The 26,957-nt window shown below is 40.9% G+C and overlaps 1 protein-coding gene and 1 long non-coding RNA gene across 3 annotated transcripts in view; one reads left to right on the top strand and one right to left on the bottom strand.

Moving 5' to 3' along the window:
* SUGCT (succinyl-CoA:glutarate-CoA transferase) overlaps positions 1-26,957 on the top strand; it is a 713,960-nt gene that overhangs the window by 476,752 nt on the left and 210,251 nt on the right. The gene's annotated exons all lie outside the window — the stretch shown is intronic.
* On the bottom strand, positions 306-24,645 carry LOC112661521 (uncharacterized). Its single transcript, XR_003137763.3, has 5 exons — positions 24,184-24,645; positions 15,930-16,056; positions 14,830-14,915; positions 12,556-12,728; positions 306-2,216 (listed from the first exon to the last, which is right to left on the bottom strand). It is a non-coding gene; the product is annotated as an uncharacterized LOC112661521 (long non-coding RNA).

Below are 26,957 nucleotides of genomic sequence, written 5' to 3'. Positions count from 1 at the left end.
GATTTTTCAGTTTCCACACTTAGCAAATGGGCCTACTATCATGTGTCCTCCTATGAGAGAGTTGTTCTGATGTATGTTAGGAATAACATGGGCTTCCCAACCACACATATATGGGGAAAGTATTCTTGCTGGCTCTGTGATCTTGAGTGAATTTTTGAATCTCTTTGAGCCTTGATATCTTATTTGTAAAACAGTGATAATGGTAGTGTCTACTTAATAGGATTATTGTGGAGATCAAATTAGATAATATATGTAAGTACCAGAGACCAGGGTGATATATATGGGGTAGTTTCTCACTGCATGTTAAATTCTTTCCCTTCTTCCTTATAATATACGTACTATTATTATTTTACTCTTTTATAAACTTTATTTTATTTATATATGAATCCTTCTAAAATGGCATTTAAGACCCTTAGTAAAAAATATAAGAATAATAACCATGGCTTATGCTTATATACCCAATACTTGAGAAATTAGGGCTAATTTGATCCAGCACATTTACTGATCTTTTGCCATGCATAGTACATTGGACCAGTGGAGGAGAACTGATCTCTTTCTAAATTCTTAGTGAGTCCACATTTCAAAACTGGGAAGATTTTTGTTTTATTCAGCTTTTGTTTTATTTTTAGCAAAACAAGAATGCATTATTGGCAATATAAGGGCTGTTACTTGGTGATAATCATTTCCTTGGATTAAAATAGGAACATTGATCATATTTTAAAAACTGAAATTCAACTGTTTGTAGAGACTCTCCTTCTAGAGTCTAGAGGTCTTTCTTTGGGAAAGGCTGCAGAATATTGATCTCAAAGAGACACGTGGAAGGAAACATTTTCCCAGCATGCATCTGTGTGAGACTTTAGTACACATACATTCATTGAAATAGTCCAACCTGTAAATTTTGAAGTAATCATTTTAATGTGGTTGCATATCTTCAGTCCCTTTAACTCCATTCTTAGAGACCTTTCCTTTATTTGCTTTGACCATCAGGAGGCTAAAAAAGTGAATCTGTGACCGATTATATTCACCTGTGATACTTCAGCTTGGGTCTTATTTTTCTTGGCCCTCATTTTTAGAATTTGTTTTTTTATTAGTTAACTCATAAGCTTTGTTGAGTAGGAGGAGTGTTAACATAATAAATAGATAGATACATGCATGCATAAGAAAAAAAAAATCTAGTTAAACCTTTTGTTAGAAGATATCTAGTTCCCAAATGGGCCAGACATTACCCGTCTTAAAAAGAAAAATGGATCAACTTACATCTCTTCTGCTCCCTTTTGGAAAATGCAAATCCCAAACTGAGTGTTTGGAAATGGGGCATTCTTAGAAGAGACCAGAAAATCCCTGTGATTCTGGATTTCCCTTGGGATCAGAGTGCTGGTTTGAACAATAATCCTGATTTTTAGCAGCTTATTATATGTGGTTCCGCTTTGCGCCAAGGAGCTTTATTTGTGCTTATAACTTCAAATTCCGACCATCAACCTCCATGTTGCCCATGTCAGTTTAAGATTAATCATGGTAATTCTCAAGGCCACTGAGTGCATGTAAGCATTTCCATCTGAATCGACACTCCTCCTCTAATCTAGAATCTAGGCTGGGGCGGCAGGGGCGGCAGGGGCGGCAGGGGAGGCAGGGGAGGCTGGGGAGGCTGGAGAAGCTGGAGAAGGAAGTTGACTTTGGGAAAGGACAATCATTTCAGACGTTTTTCCTGAGCACGGTTGGTTCTAGGAGCGCGAGGCTTGACTTCCCAGTATTAATAGTACAAGCGGGCACTTTCATGTATCCTTGCTGTACATTCCTGGCTCATACATTTTTATAGTCAGGATACATCAGATTTAGTAATAAAACTCCAGAACGAAGATATGCTTTGAGGTGTAATTCCTTTTCCAACACAGAAAAATGAAAAGGTCGTGAAGCTATAAACATTCTCCTGTTCAAGGAAAACAAGTTAGCATCAGTAAATTCAGTCTTCCTTAGAGTGCTGTTTGGGTGCCCATATTGCATCATGAGGGTCAGGAATGACTTAGGAAATTTTCCATGTAAGGTTGCCCATGGTGAGATGATCGCAAGAGGACTCAAACACCCTAGGTGTCCTTATAACAAACTTTAGGAAATAAGAGTTCTTGGGCCTTTGTGTGGAGCGCTGGTTTTCTTTTCGATCAGATGCTATCCCTACATCACATGTGCTCCGTTGTTTTGTTTTTCTTGGGGCTGCACTTCTGGGAAGGAAACAAAATTACAAGATATACTGAGTTATATAGTAGAATTGCATTACTACTACTATAGCTTTTTTTTTTTTTTTTTACTATCTGCCCAGCTTTTCTCTAAGTACATTGCATAGATTATCTCACTTAAATATCACAATCCTAGAAGGCAAGCATTATCATTATCTTTATTTTACAGGTGAGAAAACTAAGGCACAGACAGGGTAAGCCACTTGCCCAAGGTCACACAGCTATTAAATAGTAAAGCTCATTTTCTGATCTGGGCAGCCTGTGTGCAGAGATGCTACTTTTAAACCACTATCACGGAGCTGCCTCCTTAGTCATTTATTATTGTTAATATTTTATACATTCACATTGCATTAAAGCATTGTTAGAAACCTAGATTACCCCTCCCCCTTTTAAAAACAATATGCCCCAGATTTGTAGCAGCATCTCTGTGATGCCATTTGGATGATGATTAAGATCATACTGATGTGTTACGATGTCTAAGCATATGTGTATCATACGTCTGATAACTAGCATTTACCAATACGCTTTGTCAGGCATTGTTCCAAGTTCTTTACCAGCATTAAAACATTTAATCCGACTCTTACTTAGAACTTCTATTGTCATTAAAGATAATAACTACCTACTTTACAGAATTAAGTATGTTAATGTATGCAATGTGTTTGGAATGCATGGCATAGAGTAAATGCTCAATAAATGCTAGCTGTCATCCATATGTAACAGATGGGAACTCTGGGGTGAGATACTTGCTCACAGGCACACAGCTGGTTAGATGCAGAGTGGGCTCTGAACTGAGGCCGTCAGGCTCCAGAGCCCAAGCTCACCTACCACACAAGCAAGAAAAATCATACTTCTATGAATTCTACTTTTGTTTTTACTTGCACTGATAGCCAATCAGAACTGAAGCTTTTATTTTACTAATGAGAAGCAGTAGTGTATGAGGAGTGAGAGGACGAGATCTAGAGTCCGCCTGTCTAGATGGAAAGATCATCTCCATCCCTCGATAGCTGTGCCACCTTGGGAAATTTACCTAAACTCTCATTGCCTTGGGTTTCTTATCTCTACAGTGGGGATAATTATTCTCTCAGGGGCTTGCTGTGAAGATTAAATGAGAAAAACCTGTCTAAAGCTCTTATGGTAGGTCATAAAATATGGTAGTATTCGAATAAGAGTATTATGGGTATTCAAAATAAACTTACATTTGCATTTCACAAGTAGACTTTGAATTTTCAAGTCACAGATAAAATCCCAGGAGCCCGATTCAATGAATACTGTCTTAGACTGCAAGCCAGAGAGTGGGCTGTAACGAAGAGGGCTTGAGGAGGAACAGGATGAGCTGCTTACACAGCTGGAGGGGCTAGTGGGGCACTGGCTGGAAAATGCCAGAATGATCCAAATTGCTACATTGATTATGGGCACTTAGAAACTGTGTTTAGACAATTTATTCTCTGGTTATATGGGGAGTCAAAATTCACTTGGCCTCGGTTATGACTACTTTCCAGACCTAAGATAGGAGGATGAGACTAAGAGCATATACAATGACTTTCTTCCACATCTTTGATTCCTTTAGTCTTGGACAAGAAGCTAAGTGGTACAACCTTCCTGCAGCAGTCAGCATGCACATTTGTTGTTACCTCCCAGTCTTACCATACACCCAGCATTTCTAGATAACAGTCATGGGTGCTGTGGCTTATACTTTTGATTTTTATTAATTTTTAATTTGTTTCTGTTGGATTTTGGATGTCTTATCTATGCTAATTCATACGCTTAAGATTTTTTTTTTTTTCCAGTCCTTGCTCTCTGAAAGCCTACTGTTTCCTACAGGGAATAGTTCTGGGAGGGGGGAAACTGATAAATAAAAAAGCATAAACAAACCCAAGGCAGTGTTTGTTTCAAAACCCACTCCATTATCCAGTTGACTTTGAGGGATGTTGCTTCATTTTTCTTGCTTTCTTTTAATTTTGTTGAGTTCTGCATTCAAGACGACAACACGTTCCCGTGTGGCTACAGCCTACTTCCCCAGTCTGTTTACAATGGCAGTTCAGAGAATATTAATAGATGCTCTGCTAAAAGCGTGTACTGCTTCACATTAGTTTGGGACACACTGGCTTGTGTAGCACAACTAGGCTTCTTCTCTGCTGAGCTTCTTGCTAGCCCAGTGTACTCCTCCATTGCTAGGAGGAGACTATCATGTGTTTATTTTGCTGTGGCATCTTTGTTTCTTGCAGCATCTTAGAGCTGGTGTTTGAGGACCATGCTCTGAGAAATGCTAATTTATAGGGTGGTCATTTTTATAGGTGGACATAGTTAGAGAAAGATTCCAGAACTTAATGGTACTTGTGCTATTATTTTTTAGGGTTCAAATAAATGCCATACCACAGCTTATTAAAAATATGATAATCTTGAATTCAGAAGTTACTAGAGTGTTTTCCCCAATATTGAACTTAATAAAAAGAGGAAAATGACAGAAAAGAAAAACATAATTAATTTAAAAACACACTCTAATTCTCTAACAAATCCTGAAGCCACCAGAAATTGAATCTAACAGGATTCGTATTCTATCTGCAGACAGAACATTGAGAGACACCTGGGGTACTGCAAGCCCCTCAACCATCAAAGATGTTCTTGCATTTCTTCTTCCTCTTCCTTCTCTTCCTCTTTGTTCTTCTTCTATGTATGCAAGACCGTACAATACAGATTAACAAACCACTGATAATTTTTTATAATAGCGATTGAAACAAAAATATTTCTGGAACACCCCCAGGGACCCAGAAAACCATTTTTTTTTCCTGAATCCCCCAATCCCAGGACAGTAAATGGGATGATCTATTGCAATATTTTAATTCACAACCTTTAATTCTTAGGTGGAAAGAAATTAAATTTTTTGCTGTCATGAAAATAAGAAGATAATATGTCAGAAAATTCAAAGGTCTTGGTGATTTCGTTAAGTTCAAATCCCAACAGGCACTGGATCTGATACAGAGTAGCCACCTGACACATGTTTGTGGCATGAACTTCATCCTATGCTTTGGCTTCCCATCTGTTCACGGGAGAGGTACACAGAACACAGAACCTCTTCGGTTCCTTAGAGCGTGGACATATGGGCTCTGCAGTACTCTGTGGTTCCTAGATTGTCAGGGAACATACAAATGTCCTTTGGGAGCAAAGGCAAACAATATTCAGTTTGCTGTATATAATAAGAAGACCAAGTATGGGACGCCTGAGTGGCTCAGCAGTTGAGCGTCTGCATTTGGCTCAGGGCATGATCCCAAGGTCCTGAGATCGAGTCCCATGTCGAGTCCCACTCCCTGCATGGAGCCTGCTTCTCCCTCTGCCTGTGTCTCTGCCTTTCTGTGTGTCTCTCATGAATAAATAAATAAAATCTTTAAAAAAAAAAAAGACCAAGTACAAGCCTTATTTTCAAAATTAAGTCTCCTTGCATTGGCTTTCTCCTATTCATTGTATATGACACCCTTTCAAACATGAAGCCATGAGCCCTCTTTTCTGCGCAGAAAGTAAAGCAGATTGTTATTGCTCTAAGAAGAGTCAGTCTGCTCTAAGTCTTTTTTTTTTTAAATTTTTTTATTTATTTATGATAGTCACAGAGAGAGAGAGAGAGAGGCAGAGACACAGGCAGAGGGAGAAGCAGGCTCCATGCACCGGGAGCCCGACGTGGGACTCGATCCTGGGTCTCCAGGATCGCGCCCTGGGCCAAAGGCAGGCCCAAACTGCTGCGCCACCCAGGGATCCCCAGTCTGCTCTAAGTCTTGAAAGTTATCCACCATTTAAAATGTTTGATATATCATTAGCACTTAATTAACTTTTGGAAACAGGAACAGTTACCTTTCCCTCCAAGGCCTCTTTTGTATATTTTTTATTTCAGGATGACTATTAAAATGTCAAAAATATAATAAATACATAACTGCAAAGTGAATGCCTACTATTTACTGAATGCCTACTATGTACCAGACACTACACAATACGTTTGCAGATTTATATGTACGATCTTCCTTATTCTTCAAAGAAACCTGAGAACTAGTTATGAGAAATTCGTTTTGAGAAAATCAGGGCTCAAGATCAGATGATTTGTGCAAGATCCAAGAGCTAGTAAATGATGGAATAGGACAAACGCAGTTGTCTTCAGAGAAAGTGAAAAGTATTTGGGGAATAAGTAGTCCATTTCAAGCGTGTGGTGGACTCTGTAACTGTGGGATTAGTGGGAAAGGGGAAGATTGTGAAGGTGGCAGTGGGCTAAGGGTCTTTAGGGTCCCCGAGCAAGGGTCTTACGTCGAAGTGGGGTGTGATCCCCTTTTCTATCTTGCACCCCGAGGACAGCTTAAACCTTAAGAGGTATTCCATTCCAAATGGTTGTGGGCTTGGGGACAGCATATTTATCAGGATATCTTTCTTTGTTTAATGTTGGTTGTCATGGCAAAGTCTAGGTTTTTCCATTTTCAGATGAATGCATGAGATATTCAATAAAGTTTGCAGTTCAAATATGAAAAGGATATCTTTAGTGGATTCAAGGTCAGGAATAGTTAAGATTGTTCTTCATGCCATGCTACAAAGCAAATGAATATTATGTCTTTTTTGTTAACTACTACTTTATTTTTCACCTTTGTTTTACTTCTTGCTTAATGTTTGAGAAAAAAAAAAAAACATCCTACTGTTTTGAAGAGCTCATTCCTAAAGACTGGGGTTATGTCTTTAAAAGATGGATGAGCACCATTTTAATGTCTAACAGAACACCTTTGTCATACAGGGACTTAATGAATGCTCTTGGATGATCAAGGGTAGATGAAAGCATTGGGAGGCCATCTAGTCCGAGGCTTTGAATAAGATCTCCTCCAAGGTTTCTGTTGGGCTTGAAGCTTTATGCTTTCATGCTATCTGAAGTTTGCCCATGAAATGTGTGCTTTTGACATATTTTTAAAAGAAGAAGTTTTGATTCTCACAGTAGAAGAGCTCAGATGTCCAGTAAAATTCTGATATAAATTTAACTGGTTGAATTTCTTTTTAAAAAATTATTATTTGGGGGATCCCTGGGTGGCGCAGCAGTTTGGCGCCTGCCTTTGGCCCAGGGCGCAGTCCTGGAGACCCGGGATCGAGTCCCACACGGGCTCCCGGTGCATGGAGCCTGCTTCTCCCTCTGCCTGTGTCTCTGCCTCTCTCTCTCTCTCTATCATAAATAAATAAAAATTAAGAAAAAAAGAATCTTTTAAAAAAAAAAATTATTATTTAATAATAATACTAGGGAAGAAATAATAGTCAACTAATACTGACCTTTTCAAGGAAAAAAAGAAACTTAATTACTTAAAACAAGTCACTGTAGATCCTTACTAAGGATACCATGTATAAAAATAACCCCTAGTGGTATTAGAGTTAAATTTCCAAATCTGAGAAGATTTAAATCAAAACATCTCAGAGATTTTTTCTTCAGATCATTGTCTATAAGTTGATTCTAAATATTGAAAAACCAATAACCACATACATATTTCCAATAGAAAACAATGTCTGTGCTTTCTTGATGGTTTCAGTGACATGCCCCCTGTGCTACTAAAAAAAAAAAAAAAAGTAAATTCTTATTTCTTACAGTTTACCAAGTTTTGAAAATCATGTCTTACTTCAGATTTTTCATAAGTATTCCATCAGATTATCTCAAATATTTTTCTTCCTGTTTTTAGTTGCCTTGTATATACTCAAGACAAAAAATATATTTCTACTTTATTATACCTTTGCTCTGTAATCACATTGTATATTTCTTGTAATCCATTTAATTATTTTTCTAGAAGCCATTCTTGGAGATTTCCACTGATTTCCATGTTCTAATTTTGACCAATTGTTTTCTAGGCCTGTTGCAAAGCTAACATCCCAAGAAGTATTTTCAAAGAACTCTTGAATTGCTTTCAACATTATATACCAATGATGTCTTTCCTTTTAGTCTTTTTATTCCTACTCAGAGTACTACTTGACATCTCCTCTTAGATGTCTAATAAACATCTCAAATTTAATTGATCTTCCCTCTAGACCTGCTCTGCCCACAGTTTTCTTCCTCTCTGCTTGTGGTGGCTCCATGCTTCAAGTTGCTCAGGCCAAAAAATCCTGAAACCACACTTGACTCTTTCTCTTGCACTCTGCATCCAATCCAACAGGAAATTCTTTAGCTTTCCTGCCAAAATACGTCAGAATCTAGCCAGACCTCTGCTGTGACCATGTGCATCGTTGAAGTGGTAGCCATGCTGCTCTCTCAGAATTGCACGTGACCAAATGATTTTGTTACCATTAATAAACTGGAACACTTAGGCAGAGACAGCTAGCTTAGTAACATGTCTTGATTCATTCTGTTTTGAAACCCTCCCCTTTCTTCCCCTCCCCTCCAAAAATACAAAACAAAACAAAAACAAAAACAAAACAAAACAAAAAAAACCATTTGGTGGCATTTGGTAGCTATTTTAAAATAATTTAGGGATTATCAAATAGCCGGGAACAGAAGTAATTGTTGAGTTCACGTCATCAATTAATTGTGTAGTGACTTAGGGTTTATAAAGCACTTCATGTTATTATATCATTGGATCTTCATAGTCTTTCTAGGTAGCTGTTTTTATCACTGTTTTGCAGATGGAGACACTGAGGTTTTGGAGTCTAAATGATTTGATCTCAACCCGCTAACGGTGATGACATCAGAATTGAAGTCCAATTTTTGTGTTTCTAACTCTCTCGTGCTTTCTTGTTGTTGTGCTTCTGTCTTCTGGGAGGCATAATTACGATCAGTGGTCTGAACTCAGACATTTTCACTGAGCAAAAGATGGACACCCTCATAAGTGGAGCTGTCCAACACTAGGCTGTGTCCCAGGGCTGGCTGGTTTTCTCTCTGTGGTGGTGTTTCGGTGGAGGTGGACCCCCGCGCCCCACCCCCTGGAAGCCCTGCTACCTCCACCACCTCTCCCACACTGGGCAGGAATACCATGGGAATCCCACATTGGTTAGGTAGCTTTTTGGGATGCCTCCCACATATCTTTTAAGGGATGAAATTCTCTTATTTATAAAGGCCTACGAGCATGCCTGCTTCTATAGAAACCCATACATCAGAGATAGTGCCAGGCCTCTTGTATTCTCATTTTAATAGAACTGTTTTTTATTAAATTATTGAATCTACTAAATTATTAGTCATGATTGCTTCTGCCTTCTCTATTAACTCTTTAATATTTAGTATCTTTTTTTTGTCCATCCTAGAGTAGGCCAGTATATCCATAATGAAAGTTAACCAAGTTCCCTGACAAATAGTTGAAAAATATATTCTGTATTTCATGTGATATGAAATGATATTCATCTATTCATTTTTCTTCATTTATAGTAAAACATTTTGTATCAAAACCTAGATGAAGCAAATCATTTTGACACTTCTATTATTTATTGTTTTTGTGTTGACTGGTTCTTACACATTAGAGATAAATGACCTTTCCATCGGGTTCCAATTCATGACTTCCGTTTTGAATTTCTTTTAAGATTTATTTATTTATTCATGAGAGACACAGAGAGAGAAGCAGAGACATAGGCAGAGGGAGAAGCAGGCTCCTTACGGGAGCCTGATGTGGGACTTGATCCTGGATCCTGGGATCACGCTCTGAGCCGAAGGCAGACGCTCAACAGCTGAGCCACCCAGGCATCCCCTGTTTTGAAATGTTTGATGGATATGAGAACATATTTTTATGACATAGGTTTTAGAGTCTGATAAGAAAGATTTATTTTATTTCTACGATCAAGATGAAGTAATTCTTACCTCTTATTTCAGATTTTGTCAGCCAGGCAAAGCATTTTTAAAATTCCTTTCCCAGGGGGGATCTCTGAGTGGCTCAGCAGTTTAGCACCTGCCTTTGGCCCAGGGCATGGTCCTGGAGTCTCGGGATCAAGTCTCACATCAGGCTTCCTGCATGGAGCCTGCTTCTCCCTCTGCCTGTGTCTCTACCTCTCTCTCTCTCTCTGTCTCTCATGAATAAATAAATAAAATCTTAAAAAAAAATTCCTTTCCATCAGGTTTATTTGTGATGTATCACCAGGCTAATGATTGGTTTAAGGTCAATGTTGGAGACCTGCCTTTATCTCCAACTAGCTCTCTTCTCCTTGGGCATCAGCACATATGGACACCATAGGCTCATCTTTCAGAATGGAGAGATGCTTTTCTCCCTTCCCTTTCATTCATAGTCATGAGTTGCAGGTATTGCAGACACTAGCTTGATGTGTAACTTTTGTCCTAAAAGCTGAACATTAGAGTATTTTGGAGAGTAACAAGTTAAAGACATCTGAATGATTTTAGCCAATGTGGGGTACAGATGAAAGAAAACAAGAGGAAAACCTTGATGCTGAAGTTGAGGTCTAGGTAGAATGACTTTTATTTATTGGATTAAAACATTTGGTTTTGGAAAAAAAAAAGGAAGTCTTAAATGAAGAAGGGAGGTTCCATGTCAAAAGAATGATGGTATTTCTTATTAGTAGACTTGTCACACTTTATATGATTTTTTTTCTTGCTATGTTACTTCCAATTCAGCTTTCAGAGTTGTTCACAAAGAGTTTGTACTTTTGATTGTAAGTTTACACACTAACAATGGGATAATTTGAAGCCCTTCCTCTATATTTTACTATTCAATGAATGAAAAAAGAATCTGACTTCTACAAATTGTTTGGTACTCTCAGGATAGAGACGTGGCCAGTGTCCAATTCCCATACTCATATGATCACAGGAATGGTGCAGTGAGTGAATATACCACTCTCTGAATAAGGCTGGCCAGGATTCAAGCCATGGTGTGCGGGAGCCATGGCCATAGCTAAGATGTCACTGTGCCCATCCCTTCCCAACTCTGTGCTCCGTGACATCTCCTTGGCAGCTTGAAATTCCTTGCTGGGAGTATTTATACCATGGGAACCGGCAAATATTACAAATCAGAACTCTTCCCTGACCCCAAAGAGCTGGTTGGTAAACATTTACCAGTGCAACCCTGGTTTGACGAGCTCAACTTATGTGACTTTGTTCAAGGTATTTGACCTCTCTGAGCCTCATTTTCCATCTCTGTAGAGTGTGGGAAGCTGGTATCTACTTCACGAAATTTTGGAAAAATTTACACGAGATAACTGAGATGGCATGAAACTTAATTAATGGCTGTACTAATGATGTTAATGACAGAAATAATAATTTCAAAGACAAATAGATAATTGGTATTAATTTACAGGGCTGCCTTAGTGTTAGCTAAGTAGCAAGAGAAGCAAGATTGCAAAATACTGGGAGAAATTTGTATTTTTAGGTGGACATAGTCTCGGTGAGCTCTTTCTCTTATCGGTCTTTAAACTTTTTTGATTTAATTCAGCATCTATTTTCAGTATACATCATATGGCAAACCACTATGGTAAATAGAGTGAGGAGTGTGTTTTGTATTTTGCAGTCTGTTTCCTTTTGCTATTCTGAAACAGTAAAACAGTTCTAGAAGTAAGCACCAACAATTTATCATGTGTTTTTGTTCATCCTATCTTCTAAGACATTTTTAATATATTTATTTATTTATATATATAATACATATTCTATACATTTTTGTTATTCTGTTTATTATCATAGTAGTTTGGGAAATAAATGGGAAGCAAGAAATCGAAGATACACAAAGAAGTTGGCAATTATAGCCTTGATGCTTTCTCCCTATTGTAATAGAAAGAACGCTGTGAACAGGGAGCTTTTCCATGTTTGTTACTTTGTTGTTGTTATTTTTTCCCTATCTTTCTCCTTGTAAGGATCAGTGATAAAAATTGGTGAGTGTGGATACTCTTAGTGTCAGCTGGAGATGCTAGGCTGCAGTTTGCTTTCTTGCTTGTAGTTTGAGAGGACAGAGGCTCAAGGGTGGAGTGGGTGAAAATAGATACCTAAAGAGAAGGGACTAGGGGCCTTTGCCTACCCAGCAAAGAACAGGGGAGGCTGGTCTTGGCCTGTGAGCCAGCCTTGAGGCTGTTTAGAAGGGGTTGTGAGGGAGGTTTCCTAACATATGGAGCAGTTGGAGAAATTTGGAGATAAAAGGAAGAAGAGTGTTTCAATAGCTTGAGGAGAAGGTAACAAGCAAGGAAAAATCAGAGATGCAGGATGTGAAATGAAATGATGGAACTTTCCATCTTAATGTAGACCATCTGGTCATCTTATCTTTAAAGCAGTGATTTTTCAGACATTTTTCATCTTATATCACAATGACCATATGTCCCAGATTTCCTAGATTGGGCCAGATGTCAAATATTTTCACCATTGTTAGATCATTGGTCCCTAATCAGGATTGGAAAATATGATCACTATTCTTACCTCTTCCTCTCCCAACTTCTGTTTACCTTTATCACATTCAGTATCCAGGTAGTTAACAGCCATCTCTAAGCAGCTGTCCAAAGCAGTGGTTCCCAGATCCGACTGTGTATCTGAATCATCTGGGACATTTGTTAAAATACTGGTTTCTTGGTACCTGCTCCACCTTTATAGACCTGCAAATTTAGATACATTAAGATCTGGAAGATATTCAGATGTCTGTCTATATTTTTAACAAATATCTTATGTGGTCATGGGGCCGCTGGCCTTTGGATAGGCTTTTAGAACCTGTGGACCTATCAAGACTATTCCCACCTTCCTTCCTCTGAGCATTGCAGAGCCTCTTACAACAGGATTTCTCTCACAGAGGGTCCTTTGACTTCTGGAATCTTTGAACACCTGAAATTTTAATACTAAATTTCGTTGTATGGGCCCATAAGCAATTTCCCAGGAGAGGACCACAGCTTTAATCAAGTTCTCAATGGAATTAATGGCCAAGAAAGGTTGCAGACTCAGGAGTACGAGATCACTCAGAAGATAGAAGGCATTTTTTCCTAATGATCTCAGACTTAACTGCCCTCATGTTTTGTTTCGCTTTGTTTTGTTCGTAATTAACCATATCTAATTACTGATCTAATAGGAGTCTCTTTCCTAGGTTTAAGGAAAACACACACACACACATACACACACACACACACACACACACACACCAACGACTTATTCTAAAACAATGATTCTTCTTGCAGACCAGTATTAATTTACCAGCCAATAACATTTCTGTGTGTGTGTGTGTGTGTGTGTGTGTGTGTGTGTGTGTTGAGGGTGATGGTTTGTTGGGTGGGGTGATCTGATCACCTAATTTAACCTCCTCGTTTCCTGGGCTATCCCTGCTCAGCCCTCCTTTGCTTACTGCTTTCCCTGTGTATCCATTGAAACAGGTTATAGATTTGTGATCCAGTGAAATCCTGTCTGTTTTAAACTTTGGGGTTAATGCTCTCCAGCTGTGTTGCCTCAGCTCTGGGGAGACTTCTTCCTTGACAAGCATTTGTGGTTTAAGGAGCCAAGCAATAGACTAGAAATTCAGGGGTATGAGTTCTAACTCCGGGTCTGCCCTGACACAGCGTGTGACCTTGGGCAATTCATTTGATCTCTGTCCAAACTCTCTGATGCTTGATAACAGGATTTTCTAGAAGTCTCCCTGCCAATAAAGACATATGGAACCACTCCTTGGTTCCACAAGGGAAGGCTACACTTCATTATCCTTCAGGCTTTTAACTCTCTTTCTCCATTTGCCCGCTTTCCCATGCCAGGGACTCCTGAGTCTTACTGTGAATCTTTTCCCAAGTCTTAGAAACTACTTTCTTATTCTTCTTTCCAAAAATGCGTCAGCCATGCTACTCTATTTCAGTCCACCCCAGGATTCCAAACTTTGTCCCTGGTTGCATACCCCACAAAACGAAATTGCCCAGGTTGCCACAGAACAGTGTGGATTGTGCAGAACAGGACTCCTCCATGGATTTCACGTGGCTACTGTACATATGAGAGAGCTGAGTTTCTCTCTCATCTCCTCCACTCTACAAAGTACAATTTATTGCTTTATGAGCCTCTACAAATCATTTTTATACTCCCTCTACTTTTTAACATCTCCTTTTATAGAAAATGATTAAGTTAATAAATTTTATTAAAAGCAATACAATTCCAAGAATTTTTTTTTTTTGGAGAAAATATGCACTATTTCAGCTTTTGGACTTTGTTCGGAGATCATTTACTCTGATAATATGTGTCTTTTAAGTTTTGGGAACACACACACACATATTCCATTGTGTAATCAAGAGTTTTGCAGGGTGGCAGAGGAGAAAACAATGTTCTGTAAGGAACTTTTAGATTCCTGATAATGCTTCTCCTTTTAGAATACAGCTGGGGCAGTAGAATTGTGAGGATTTCTCTCTTACTAGTATCTTGCTCTGCCTCCTGCTCAGGATGCCGTGTCCTTCTTGACATTGGGTTTTGATGTTACAGTCACTCTATGTCTGCTGATGATAATTAAAGGTCCTGGGACCGAAATCCTAAAAAGAGTCAGCGTGTGATTTGAGGGAAATCAATCAAATGGATTTGAGTTCCCCAAGGAGTGGAGTAACTTTCTTGTGTGCATTAAGTCAGACACCGTCTGACTTGGAGTGGTGATGGTGGTTGCTCCTCTGGGATGGAGAACCTTCCTTCCCCTGGATGCCCCCCTCACTCTCCACTCGGTCTGAGGCTGCCCCCAGAGCCCCTCACCTTGACATGTCTCTCCAGTGGATTCCTTCTTCTGTGGCCCATCCTCCTTTCACTCTCCGCCAAGACCTCTTGGGGTAGCTGCCCACCTGGAAACAATTTGATAATCTAATATCTACATATACTTTCACTGCCAAGGAAGCATATGAAAGTAACAATACTAGTTGCATTATTTACTGTGTGCTAAGACGTTTCACAATGCTTTCCATGGAACTTTGATGCAGTCATTACAATAATCCTGTGAGGTCTTTTTTCCACCCATGACCTATATGCAGAGCACAAAAACATTCAGGTGATTGGCCTAGACTCACCCAGTGAGTAAAGGCAATCTGATTGGAGACTGGGTGCATTTAAATGATGTGCTCCATCTTGTGTATTTCCTTATCTCTTATTTCTCTGTTTTTTAAGTCAACTCTTCGCCCACTGTGAGGCTCAAACTCATGACCCTGAGATCAAGAAGCGCATGCTCAATGGACTGAGCCAGCTAGGCGCCCCTTGATGTGCTCCAGCTCTGAAAAAAAAGCCAGATGCACTCTTACCTGGGGCTTTAAAACTGTGATGGGGAGCCCCCAGGCACAAGAAGAGCTGCGCTGAGGGAGACAAGAATTTGGCCAGGGGAAGAAGCAGGTGGACAGGGCTCTGTCCCTCCTCCTGCTCCTCTCTCTCTCTCTCTCTCTCTCTCTCTCAGGCACACACACACACACACACACACACCACATGTGCACACACACGAAGCTGAGCAGATATTCTTTTATCTGTTTTCACAATGGACTTCCAAGTAATATTTCCTTTGAAGAGTCTCTCTGTGAAATACAAACAAGCTTTGAAAATGACTGCTTCCTACCATCCCACTTATCACAGGGCAGTCTTATCTTTTCCCCCCGATCTGGAAATGCTAACATAACTCAGATGGTAGCTGAGGTCACCCTCTTCTCTGAGGTTGCCCTGTCCTTGGAGATCTAAATAAAATTGTCTCTAGCACCCATTTCCTATCTCGGGCAAGGTTCCAATGCCATCCCCCAGATTGGGGCAGGCTCTTGAACCTGCAACCTATTTGCATGGGCAGTGTTTCCCCGGGAACTCTTGACCTCCCTGCATCCTACCTCCGTCAGCTGCCTTCTCCTCTGTGTTCCTCTTTGACCTGGAGGGGAGCTCAGTCCTTTTTCCTGGACTTGCCCTCCCACTTCATCCTCAGTTCACTCCCACAAGGAACTGTTCTGTCGTGAAGACCTGCAGGCCACAGGGGAGGGTACATATCCCAGCAAAACATTTAAATGGAATATTAAGCATCCTTGTTCTTAAACCAAGTTAAGTCACTTTGCCACCAGGAATTTTTAATTAACTGCATTCATGTGCACAGCGGGTCCGGGGCTTCTCACTCCCGGTTCGGTTCCTTCCCCCCTCCTTCTGCCCCCCTCTCCCCCCTCCTCCCCGTCTCTCCTGTCTCCCTCCTTCCCTTCCCCTCTTCCTCCTCTTCTCCCTCTTCCCCTCCCCTCCCCTCTCCCTCCTCCCCACCCTCCTCCCATCTCCTCTCCTTCCTCTTCTCCCTCCTCCCTTCCACTTTCCCTTTCCCCTCCCTCCTCCCTTCCCCTCCCTCTCCTCCCCCTCCTCCTCCTCTTTGCCATCACTCAATTCAAAATTCCTCTACATTTCCTTAACTAGGTTTTCTTTCCTGCCTCTTGTTCACCATGTCTCCCAGAATCTCCCCTTTTCCACCCCAAGCAACGAGCATCAGGGTATTTTTGTAGACAAAGACAGTTTTCTCTCTAGAGAAACTGTGGCGCAGGCAGTGGAGAGGGTCTCCCCAAGCTCCATGAACACAGGGTAGCCCTCCTGGAGGTAGGGAGCCAGCGGATTTGCAAGCCCATACCAGAGGCTACTTCAGCCCTTATTTACTGAAGCAGAGTCAAGGGGCCTTGCATAAAGGGTGGGTGAGCAACCTGTTTCCTGAGCGCTTAGTATGGAGTCCTCAATTAGTAAGCAGATGCTCAGCATCAGGCACTGTGCGAGGCACCTCGCAATTTTTATATAATTGAAACCTCATGCTCCGTGAAGTACGTATTTCTGTTTCCTCTTAACCAAGGACAGGGGAAGCAGCGTGCCCCAAGTCTCCCGGCTGGAAGCTAGAGCCCCCTGCAGTGGGCCCTGCACCCATGTCCCATGCTCTTAACTATAGCCCTACGCTGTTCAACCACCTAGCGGTCAAAAGAATACTTCTTTTCCTAAATGTCTCAGTCCACCTTCTGGCATCCTTTGCTCCCCACGGGAAGTTCCTCAGACTCCATGTCTTTTTCCTGCCTCCTGAGAGACTCTGAGGGATGCAACTATTTTCGGCTCCCTTCTGGGAATATGTGCTTTTTCCAGTATACGGCAAAGAACTGAGCTTATCTGCAAGTCATGTTAACTGTATATTTAGATATCTGTATCTCTAAATGAAATGTGCTAAGTAAACTTTTTTTTTTTTTTTTTTTTAAACAATAATGACAGAGCTCATGGGGAAAGGGCCCAGACAGTCATGGGCCTAAATCCTGGTTTTACATCTTCTTGTGTATCCCATGGCAAGTTGCTAATCTTCCCGTAGCTTCCATTTCTGTGTCACATGCACAGTAATACCTACTTCCCTGCTGTAGTGCTTGATCCTCAGGATATGCTTAATAAATGGTTAAAAATGCTTAATTCTTCTCTTTCCTTTTATAGTTCTAGCAGAAATTCTCCTATCGGCATATGCACTCAATATTTGCTCAAAATACCAAGTGATTTCAACATTGAAAGTTGAAGGAAGGTGATAGGGGAACCTATTCTATTTTTTCAGTTTTCCTTTGTAGGCACCTTGTTCTTATAAAAAAAAAGGTAAAAATAGAGGTATTTCTAAATGCTGACAAGAGGAGGCCTGTTATCCAGCTCCTACTTTTGGTGAAGACTGAAAGGCATGCAGACAAGAAGATCGAGGTAAAAGTGAGACCACGAAGTGAGACCACCTTTGCGGGGCTGGCTCGCAGGACAGCCCTCAGACTGTGTGAAGGAGTTGAGGATGGTTTTCACATCCTCACACGTGAGGCCTGTGCTCATTCGAATATAGTGGTTTACTGACTATTTGGGATTTTTATGTGATCAACATTTACTATGTTGAGTGATTTTATTTCCAGATTTACTGTATATTAAATATGTTATTTAATGGGCTCATTCAAATGCAAGGTGCTCACCACAGCTGAGTTGAGTGACTAGAACCAATCCAAGGACTTGACAACGATCTTCTCTCAATAACCTTTAGCACAAAATATCTACACTGCACTTGTCTAGAACCACTGATGAGGCAGATATGATTCAGTCATCAGACTCTGCCATTTAATTATTCTTCTCATATTTGTGGTTCCTGTCAGGTGAGACCAGCTGCTTCAGGCCTGCTGGCTGGGGCCGGCACACCCAACGGGTGTTGGTGTCTTGAATGCAGAAATTTTGTCTGGCAGCAAATCCTGCTCCAGCTTAACATCCATAACTACAAGCTAAAAGGGAACCTATGCCCAAGAGAGTGTGCATTCTCCCTTCAGGTTCTAAATGACCTCTGAGAATGAACAATAGGAGCAAAAAATTTGAAATCTGATCTCCGTGTATGCACACTTGCTACATTGGCTCTCAAACCTTGCTCCCCATCATGACTGCCAGATTCCTAGATGCCACCCCTTAGAGGTTTTGATTTGGTTACCTCAGGATGGAATCCAAAAATCTTGACTTTTCAAAAGCGTCTTTCTTTTTTTTTGGCTTTTTATTTCAATTCCAATATAGTTAACGTACAGTGTTATGTCAGTTTCAAGTGTACGACCCAATGATTCACCAAGTGTATATATTACTCAGTGCTCATCACGATGAAGGGTATTCTTAATCCCTATCACCTATTCTTCTTGAGTATTTCTGTAGAGAGAGTGCTTCTCTTTCAGTTAACTACATTACAGACAATCAGTACATGCACATAGCTGCTTCTGCTCCTTTTCTACCTCTGAAGTACCTCTATCCTTCCGCCTTTTCCTCCTTCCTGTCCAATCCCATGTTGTTTCTTTATAAAAGTTGTGTTATGAATATTGTTGCGTTTCCATGGGCTCTGAAGTGGAAGAAGGAACTGCCATGATAATCCACATAGATCACTCTTAGGCAGGGATCTCAGTAAGTCTGATTTGCCTAAGCAATGACTGGATTCTTGTCCAAAGCTCTCCTTACTCTGCTTGTCTCTCTTGGTCGGGGAGGAGTCCAGTGCAGGTAACAGAATTGATGGCAGAGCCTTAACTGTCCTCCTAGAAGCCTGTCACCACCTCTGCAGGGAAACTGATGATAAAGAAGCTATTGCTGCCAGAGTTCTGCTTCCTCTGCTGCCCCAGGAAAGCAACAGTGGCTACTAAGCCAGGAAGGGCCTAATTCGGGAACAACACAATCTCTGGCAGAAAGTGGGATGCTCTACACTCTGCTTCGCTCTCCATGTGACTCACTATTTGAAATCAGAATTTCATGTAAGTTCCTCTGATTGGTGGAAACTAAGTCTTGCCTGAAACCCTAGTTACAAGAGTGTCTTGGAGTTGTTGTGTTTTTTTTTTTTTCCCCAAATTTTAACTCTCCAATCTCTTGCTAACTAGAAGGGAGCTAGAATAGATCTTGGACCAATATATTCCCAGCATCTGCTAATTCCCTTGCAGCTTGAATGTTTTCACTTCATTTTATTATATTTTCAGAAGTGTCATCATTTAAAAGTTAATTTGGGTCCTAAAATTCTGCGAATACTTTATTATAGTCATTGTTTCTGTGAGGGGGGAAAAACATTTCCAAGATCAAAAAAACATTCTTATCAATATATTTTTAGATTGAAGCTCTTTATAATATGAAGACTGCCTTTTTGGAGAAGCTTTCTTGTTACATATATGTAAATGCATATGTGTAGGTGTCTATGTGTATGTGTGTTCTATTAATGCAAATGACCTTGACCTAGTACATATGCTGTCATTATTATTGACAATCATAATGATCAACTGGAAGCCCTGCCAAATTCTGAAGTGCCATAATAATTATAGTGGATAGCATTTACTGAGCACTAACTTTGTACCATGAACCATGCTATATGTGTCCTTATATTTAAATTCTTAAAATTCTGAGTTAGGTATCATTATTATCATCCCATTTTACCAAAAAAGAAACAGAGACCAAGAACTTAAGTAATTTGCCAAAGATCCATAGCTGGTAAGTGGCACAGCCAGGACTCAAATCTAGTATTCAAATCATCCAACAAAATTCATATTAGTATAATTTTAGTATAGGTGTTTTATTTTAATCTAATACCAGATGGCATAATTTGTTCTTTCTCCATCTTTCTGCCTCTTCGCTGCTGTTGCGTGTATGTGTGTGAGTTCAGTTTTGGACATGTTAAATTTGAGGTCCTACCCGGGGAGGTGGGGGCATTCTTTCATCTTCTCATCTTTGCTTAGAATGAAATTTAAGATAAAAAGTTTATTCATCTACAGTTCCAAAAGAAATACTAACCCACATTTGTCCAACTGGTAAGCAGGAAAGGAGAATGTATAGGTTCACAGCTCATCAGAAAGTAGAACACTTGTGATACTTCACCATCTGGTGGTCAGAAACTCAAGGGAGCCATCTGGGCACTAACTAAGCAAAGACCATGTTATTGAGGTACCTTCTTCCTTAGCTGAGAATTCTGTTATAACTTGGCCATTAGCCAGTTCTGAGGACGGCTGGCTTGCTGTCATGTGCAAGTAGAATTCTCAGTTCATGCTCTAATCCGTGCAGATCTTAGCGGGTATGCCAGTCGTGTGCATTCCTGCACTCCACGGTTCCTGATCCTGCACTTCTCCACTGCAAACCATTCCCACTGCGGCCGTCATGACCCTTCAGTCATATCAAATCATATTTCACACTCTCGACCACTTGCCCTTTCTGAATTCTATCCCCCCATGACATCTGGAAGTGCACACCCCCTTCTGGTTTTCCTTCTGCCCTTTTAGTCTCCCTTCTCAGGTACCTCCTTAAAAGTTCTTCTTGTTTTGTTGGTCCTTAAAATTGAGTTATTTATCAGGGTCCCGTTCTTGGCCTTTTGGGTTCAATGGGGAGCTCTCAGCAAGTCTTAGTAGTTTCTAACTCCTAACTTCATCCCCAAGGAAGAAGGATGATTAAGTGGGATTAAGGGCAGTGACATTTATTAGATCCAGGTGCAGGGGATTCTCTCTCTCTCTATATATATATCTCTTGATTATTACCTTATATAGTCCTTCTCTTCCTCCCATGAAACTGGGAGTGATGTGGATTTGGGGGGCCATTACTACCAGGGAAATACCTTATCCCAAGAATTCTTCGATGCCTGGATAAGATGGTTTCTACCATAGACCATGGGAAAGGTACCTACTTTGTCTTCTTGTTTACTTCAGTCTACTTTGCCTTTGACACAGTTTCCCTTGACATTGGAGTGGTCACATACAGAAGACTGAGACTTGTGTTTCATCTTAGGGCAAATGCACTGAACAGCCGTCTCAGCCTATTTTAAAGGTTCTAGATCCTTTGTATCCTATCCATCTCTGGCATTAGAGCATGGGTGGTCCAGCCTCACACACCAGGCCACTTTCCATAGTGGTGAAGGTGCTGTGGTGAAGTGTTACAGTGGTAAAGCATATGCTTTGACCTGGTCATAGTTCTTGACTCTGAGTTTGTATTTCCTTGGGGGAATTTGTGATGGGCGTTTGAGGGTGAAGGGTAGAACTTGGGAATTCTATGGCAAGACAAAGTTTGGGGTTCCGGTTTTTTAATATCTATTAATAGATTTCCATCATAGTCATGGCTAATAAGAATTACTTCTCACCCTATATATCCTTCTTTTGCTTCTAAATAGAACTCAGCTACCTTTGTACATACTCGCTTTTCCAACATTCTTATCTTTAGTTGAATTGTCTCTATTATATACCAGACACATGTAGTCCTCCATCATCTGGAAATTCTTCCTTGGACACCCCACAGGATCTTAAACATGTCTCAACTAAACTCAGATCTTTTCTTCTCTCACCCCCTAAATTTGCCCCTCCTCTTCTGGCTCAGCAGGAGCAGGCACTTTAGTCAGAAACAAGCCTAGGTATCTCTTAGCCCCCACATCCAATCTGTCATTAAGTTAGAGAGAACGTGGATGGTAGCTCCATTGGATCTGCCCTCTCTTCTTCACTCCTGCTTCCACTGCCTTCTTTAGGCCATCATTTCTCATATGTTTTATCACAGTCCTAAGAGGTCTCCCTCTCCCCATCACTACCTTACAGCCTCCAGGTATACATGGGATAGAGGCATCTGCTTTCAATCTTTCAGAACAAGACCCAAAGCCCCCATCTTTCTCCCCTGTAATTATCTCTGTCCTCTCACTGCCTGTGCTGTGCTCACCTGCACAGCATCCAGTCCCAAAGTATGTGCTTTCCACCTGTTTTGCAGGAAAAAGGGGACTCAGCCACTGCAGCCAGGCCGCTACTCCCTCTGCCCCTACTGTCCTCACCCTGAGGGTACTGCTGCTCAGGAACCTCTTTTCTTCCTGGCCTCTCTCCTTGGGACTTGTTCCTTCCATATCATCATTTAGCACCTTTTGCTTTTCTCTGTTATAGTCCTGCCTCATCATATGATAATTTTCCATGTACTCACCTGTTTACTCATCTTCTATGAATCTGTGATATCCTTAAGATGTGGAGCTAGGCCTTTTTCAGGTTTACCTAAGCCTGGTAAAGTAGGGGACCATACAGCCTGACACTAAGCATACTTTGTGTCATTTAAATAAATGAATGATATATTTTTCCAGAAAAAGGACTTGTGTGCCATCCCTCAGAGATTTGTATTATCTAAACATTTTAGCTCATCATTTGGAATCAAGAAGTCTCTTATATAGAGAATAAGTAATGAACCAAGAGCAGAGAGAAAATTCTCTCTCCCTAAGCATCATTAGAGTAGTTGGAGAGAGCGTCACAGAGGAAAACCTTTGAGGATAGCCTTAAAGGTAGACTCAATATGCCAGAGACACAAGAAGCAGAGGGACTTTCAAGTTATGGCTATCAAGATGATGTTTGCGGGCTGGTGCCTGACTGGTTCAGTCAGTAGGGCATGTGACTCTTGATCTCAGGGTCTTGAGTTCAAGTCCCACGTAGGACATGGAGCCTACCTAGAAAAAAAAAAAGTGATGTTTGTGGACCTACACCTAATCCTGTGTGGCTAGAATAGGGAGTAGGAGTGTCACAGGAGGAGGGGGTCAATTTTGAAGGGCCTTGGGAGGGAGAGTATGTCATCTGAGGGCACAGAGTCTTTTAGTGACTAATTTGAGAACTGAGTTATTTGAGAATGAGCCAGGAAAAGTATTGTTCAAAATTAGTATCAGGGGGCACCTGGGTGGTTCAGTCGGTTGAGCGTCTGCCTTCAGCTCAGGTCATCATCTCAGCGTCCCCGGATCAAGCCCCATATGGGACTCCTTGATCAGTGGGGAGTCTCCCTCTCCCTCTGTCCCTCCCATGCTTGTGCGCACACGTGCATGCTCTTTCTCTCTCAAATAAAGAAATAAATAGAATCTTAAAAAAAAATTAGTGATCAGAGTTAAAGGTGGCCTCATCCATCAGATTACATATCATGAACTATCAATCTTGTGAATCTGCATTATATATTTTATCCAAATGTAAAATTTGCATTACATAGTAAATATCAAGGGACGAAAATATCCATGACCCTTTTCAAAGATCTGTCAACCCCCAACCAGAGCTCCATTTGTAACCTGCAGAGTTAGAATAGAAAGCTATGGTTTACAAAGGAACATCTCCATTTTTGAGGCCAGTTTCAGTGAGGGGAAGACAAACCCAGCACTTCAGAGGAAGGAAGGTTCCAGGGGCGGCCTGCTTCTATTTCTCCTGACTTCTGCCCTCGTGCTTCTTTTTTTTTTTTTAAGACTTTATTTTTTTTTTATTTATTTATTTATTTATTTATTTATTTATTTATTTATTTATTCTTGAGAGACAGAGAGGCAGAGACAGAAGCACAGGGAGAAGCAGGCCTCCTGCAGGGAGCCCAATGCAGGACTCTATCCCAGGACCCTGGGATCATGCCCTGAGGTGAAGGCAGACGTTCAACCCCTGAGCCACTCAGGGTCCTCTGACCTCCTTATTCTTGGTAGAAGCCTGCACTTAGCCATCGAACGTCCCCTACTTCCTGCATCAGTTAGTGTCCTTCACTCTGCTTGCCATCACTTCTCCCCCTTCCTCTGTGCCATCAGGACACTGCTTCTCTGTAACGGCCACCTCACTCCACCTGCCATTCCACTCGGCCCAAACCCAGAGTTGTCTGACACCAGCCACCTACCTGTCGGGTCACATGGAAGGAGGAAGGCCCTGTCCTGCTCCAGGTCGGCTCCCAGGAAGCAAGGAAGTAGATCCTATCCTCATTTCTCTCCTGCTTCTTCAATTCACACTAAAAATGCCTTCTAGATTTATATTGGCCATCTTGTAATATTAATCTAGCTTCATGAACACTGTAACTCTGTGCTCTGAGTGCATCCATTAAAAAACAAAATCTCAGATCGGATAAAAAAAGCCTTCTCTCCTGGTCATCGCTGCTTGGCCCAATATCTGAGAACCGTGATGCTATTTCCTAGGAAAGAATAAGCACAAAACAAGGACAAGCAGCCACTAGAAAGAGCAGACCTCGGATTGCAACATCATTTGTGGTTAAAAAGGTTTTGCACGTGCACACTGGTAACATGGGGACCTACCCTGGGACTTCAGGGCTGTCTTTCTCTTGTTCTCGCTTCCTCTCTTAAACGGAGACGAGGGCCCTCGTGACCCGATCGCGGTGCAAGTTAGAAAAGCAGAGACAGAATGGAACATTCTTTTGAGTACCTACTCTATGCCAAGAACTTTCTGAACCCTCATGACTGAAAGATAATAAGATACACGGTCCGTCCCCAAAGAGTTCTCAGTTTAGGAGAGAAGGTAAATTTGCAACAAATACTTAAAACATTTTAGAATAGAGGACGCCCAGGATTCTGAGCTAACAGAATGGGAATTGGTTAACTGGTGACTCTGTGTGTGTGTGTAGAGAGAAAGAGAGAGAGAGAGAGAGAGAATCTCATTTGTTCCATATGAAAATCCCACGAGATAGTAATATCTCTGTTTTATAGACTAGAAGGTTGAGGCTTGGAGTGGCTGTGTAATTTGACCCAGGTCATGTAGTAGGTGCTTCACTGGACATTCACACCAAAATCTGTCTGACTCCAAAGTCCCAAGTTCTTTTTTTTCACTCCACTGGCTCCTGTTTCCGTAAGCCTGTGTCCTGGGATGATAGAAAAGGACAACTGCAAGAAAACAGCAAACGGTGTTTGTTACCATGAGTGCCCTATGGTAGCAGATGTGTTGCACAGCCTTCGCTGGGTGGTTCTGGGTTTCTTTCAGCATTATTTCTATGTAACAAGACACCAGTTAGCCTTCAACACATGCTCCCCATTTCTGTTTAATAACACCTTTCTTCCTAACTGTGGCTGTGAATATATGGTTATGGATTTTGGACATAATATGCACCCAGGTGAGAGTTAAGATTACCATGGGATGTTAGTTGTCCCTGTCACCCAATGTTTGTTTAGGTTTAGTTTTGCAAATTCAGCATTCGAGAGTTTGTTTTTCATCATCGGAGACCTAAATGGGCAGATGCCTCACAAAGTGTCAAAAGAGCCCTTTCATGATCTGAAACGTTGTGTCTGAATTGGATCAGGGTAACTGGGTTAGTATTGTGATCAGGAAGGTAAGACCACAGATTTCTCAGGTCAGATCCTTCCTGTAGATGCCCATCTCTCCTAAGATAGAAAACCAATTCCATCTCCAAAGCCTATGCAAAGTATGACAGACACAGCGGGAAGACCACGGAGTTGAGATTTTTGTGATCACTAAGAGGTCCCCCCACATTCTCTGGGAAGACAAAGGTCTACTTCGTTGCTACCCAGATTTGAACATTCTTCTTTGGTGTCATTCCCCTATCTACACTCACCTTCGACTTTTAACCCAGCTTGGTTTTTGAAGTTACTGGATTCTTTCTTTGGACCTAGACCTTACCCCCTGGAGATGCTCCCAGGCCCAGAGTCCTTTCTGTTTTACCGGAACGCCAACTCCATGGAAGCAGAGGCTTCCTTTCCCACAATCTACTCCATGGCCTGGAGTAGTATCCTGCATAATATGTGTGGTGTGAATTTGGCTCTACTGGACACCCAGAATAACCCATTCTTGTCTAAGCTTATTTTCCTCCTAGGATGGAAGTTCTGTTGCAGTCCTGGTCATCTAGCATCATAGCAAAAGCCTTTAAAAGATTTTTTCCAGTGTTAATGAGATACAGTTGCCATATAACATTGTATACATTTTAAGTGTACAGCTTAATGATTTGACATGTGTATAAATTGTGAAATTATTACCATAGCCGCCAGTTAACTCTTCTCATCTCACACAGCTACAATGAGAACTTTTAAGATCTACTCTTCATACTTTCAAATATACAAAACAATATTATTAACTATAGTCATCATGTTTTACATTACATCTCTACAACTTATTTATGTTATAGCTGGACGTTTGTACCTTTTGACCACCTTCATCTAATTCCCCCACGTCCTACCCCCCTGCCTCTGACAACCACAAATCTAATCTGTTTCTATGAGTTTGGGTTTTTGAATTCCACAAATAAGTGAGAACATACAGTCTTTGTTTTTCTCTGTCTGACTTATCTCACTTAGCATAATCCCCATCCCTATTGTCATAAATAGCAGGATTTCCTTCTTTTTATGGCTAAATAGTTTTCCATTATGTATATGTATATTATTCTTACATTTTCTTTATACATTCATCTGTCGATGGAATGTTATGTTGTTTCCATATCTTGGCTATTGTAAAGAATTCTGCAATGAACATGAAAGTACAGATCTCTTCAAGATAGTGATTTTTGCTACCTTTGGATAAATACCCAGGCGTGGGATTGCTGAATCTTATGGTAGTTCTATTTTTAATATTTGAGGATTCTCCATACTATCTTTCCTAGTGGCTGCACCAGTTTATATACCAGTTTATATTCCCACCAATGGTGCACCAAGGTTCTCT

Source organism: Canis lupus, chromosome 18 (assembly GCF_003254725.2).
Source record: "Canis lupus dingo isolate Sandy chromosome 18, ASM325472v2, whole genome shotgun sequence".
NCBI lineage: Eukaryota > Metazoa > Chordata > Mammalia > Carnivora > Canidae > Canis > Canis lupus.
The sequence above is the reverse complement of the archived record's forward strand: the minus strand, read 5'-3'. Positions and strand labels throughout refer to the sequence as shown.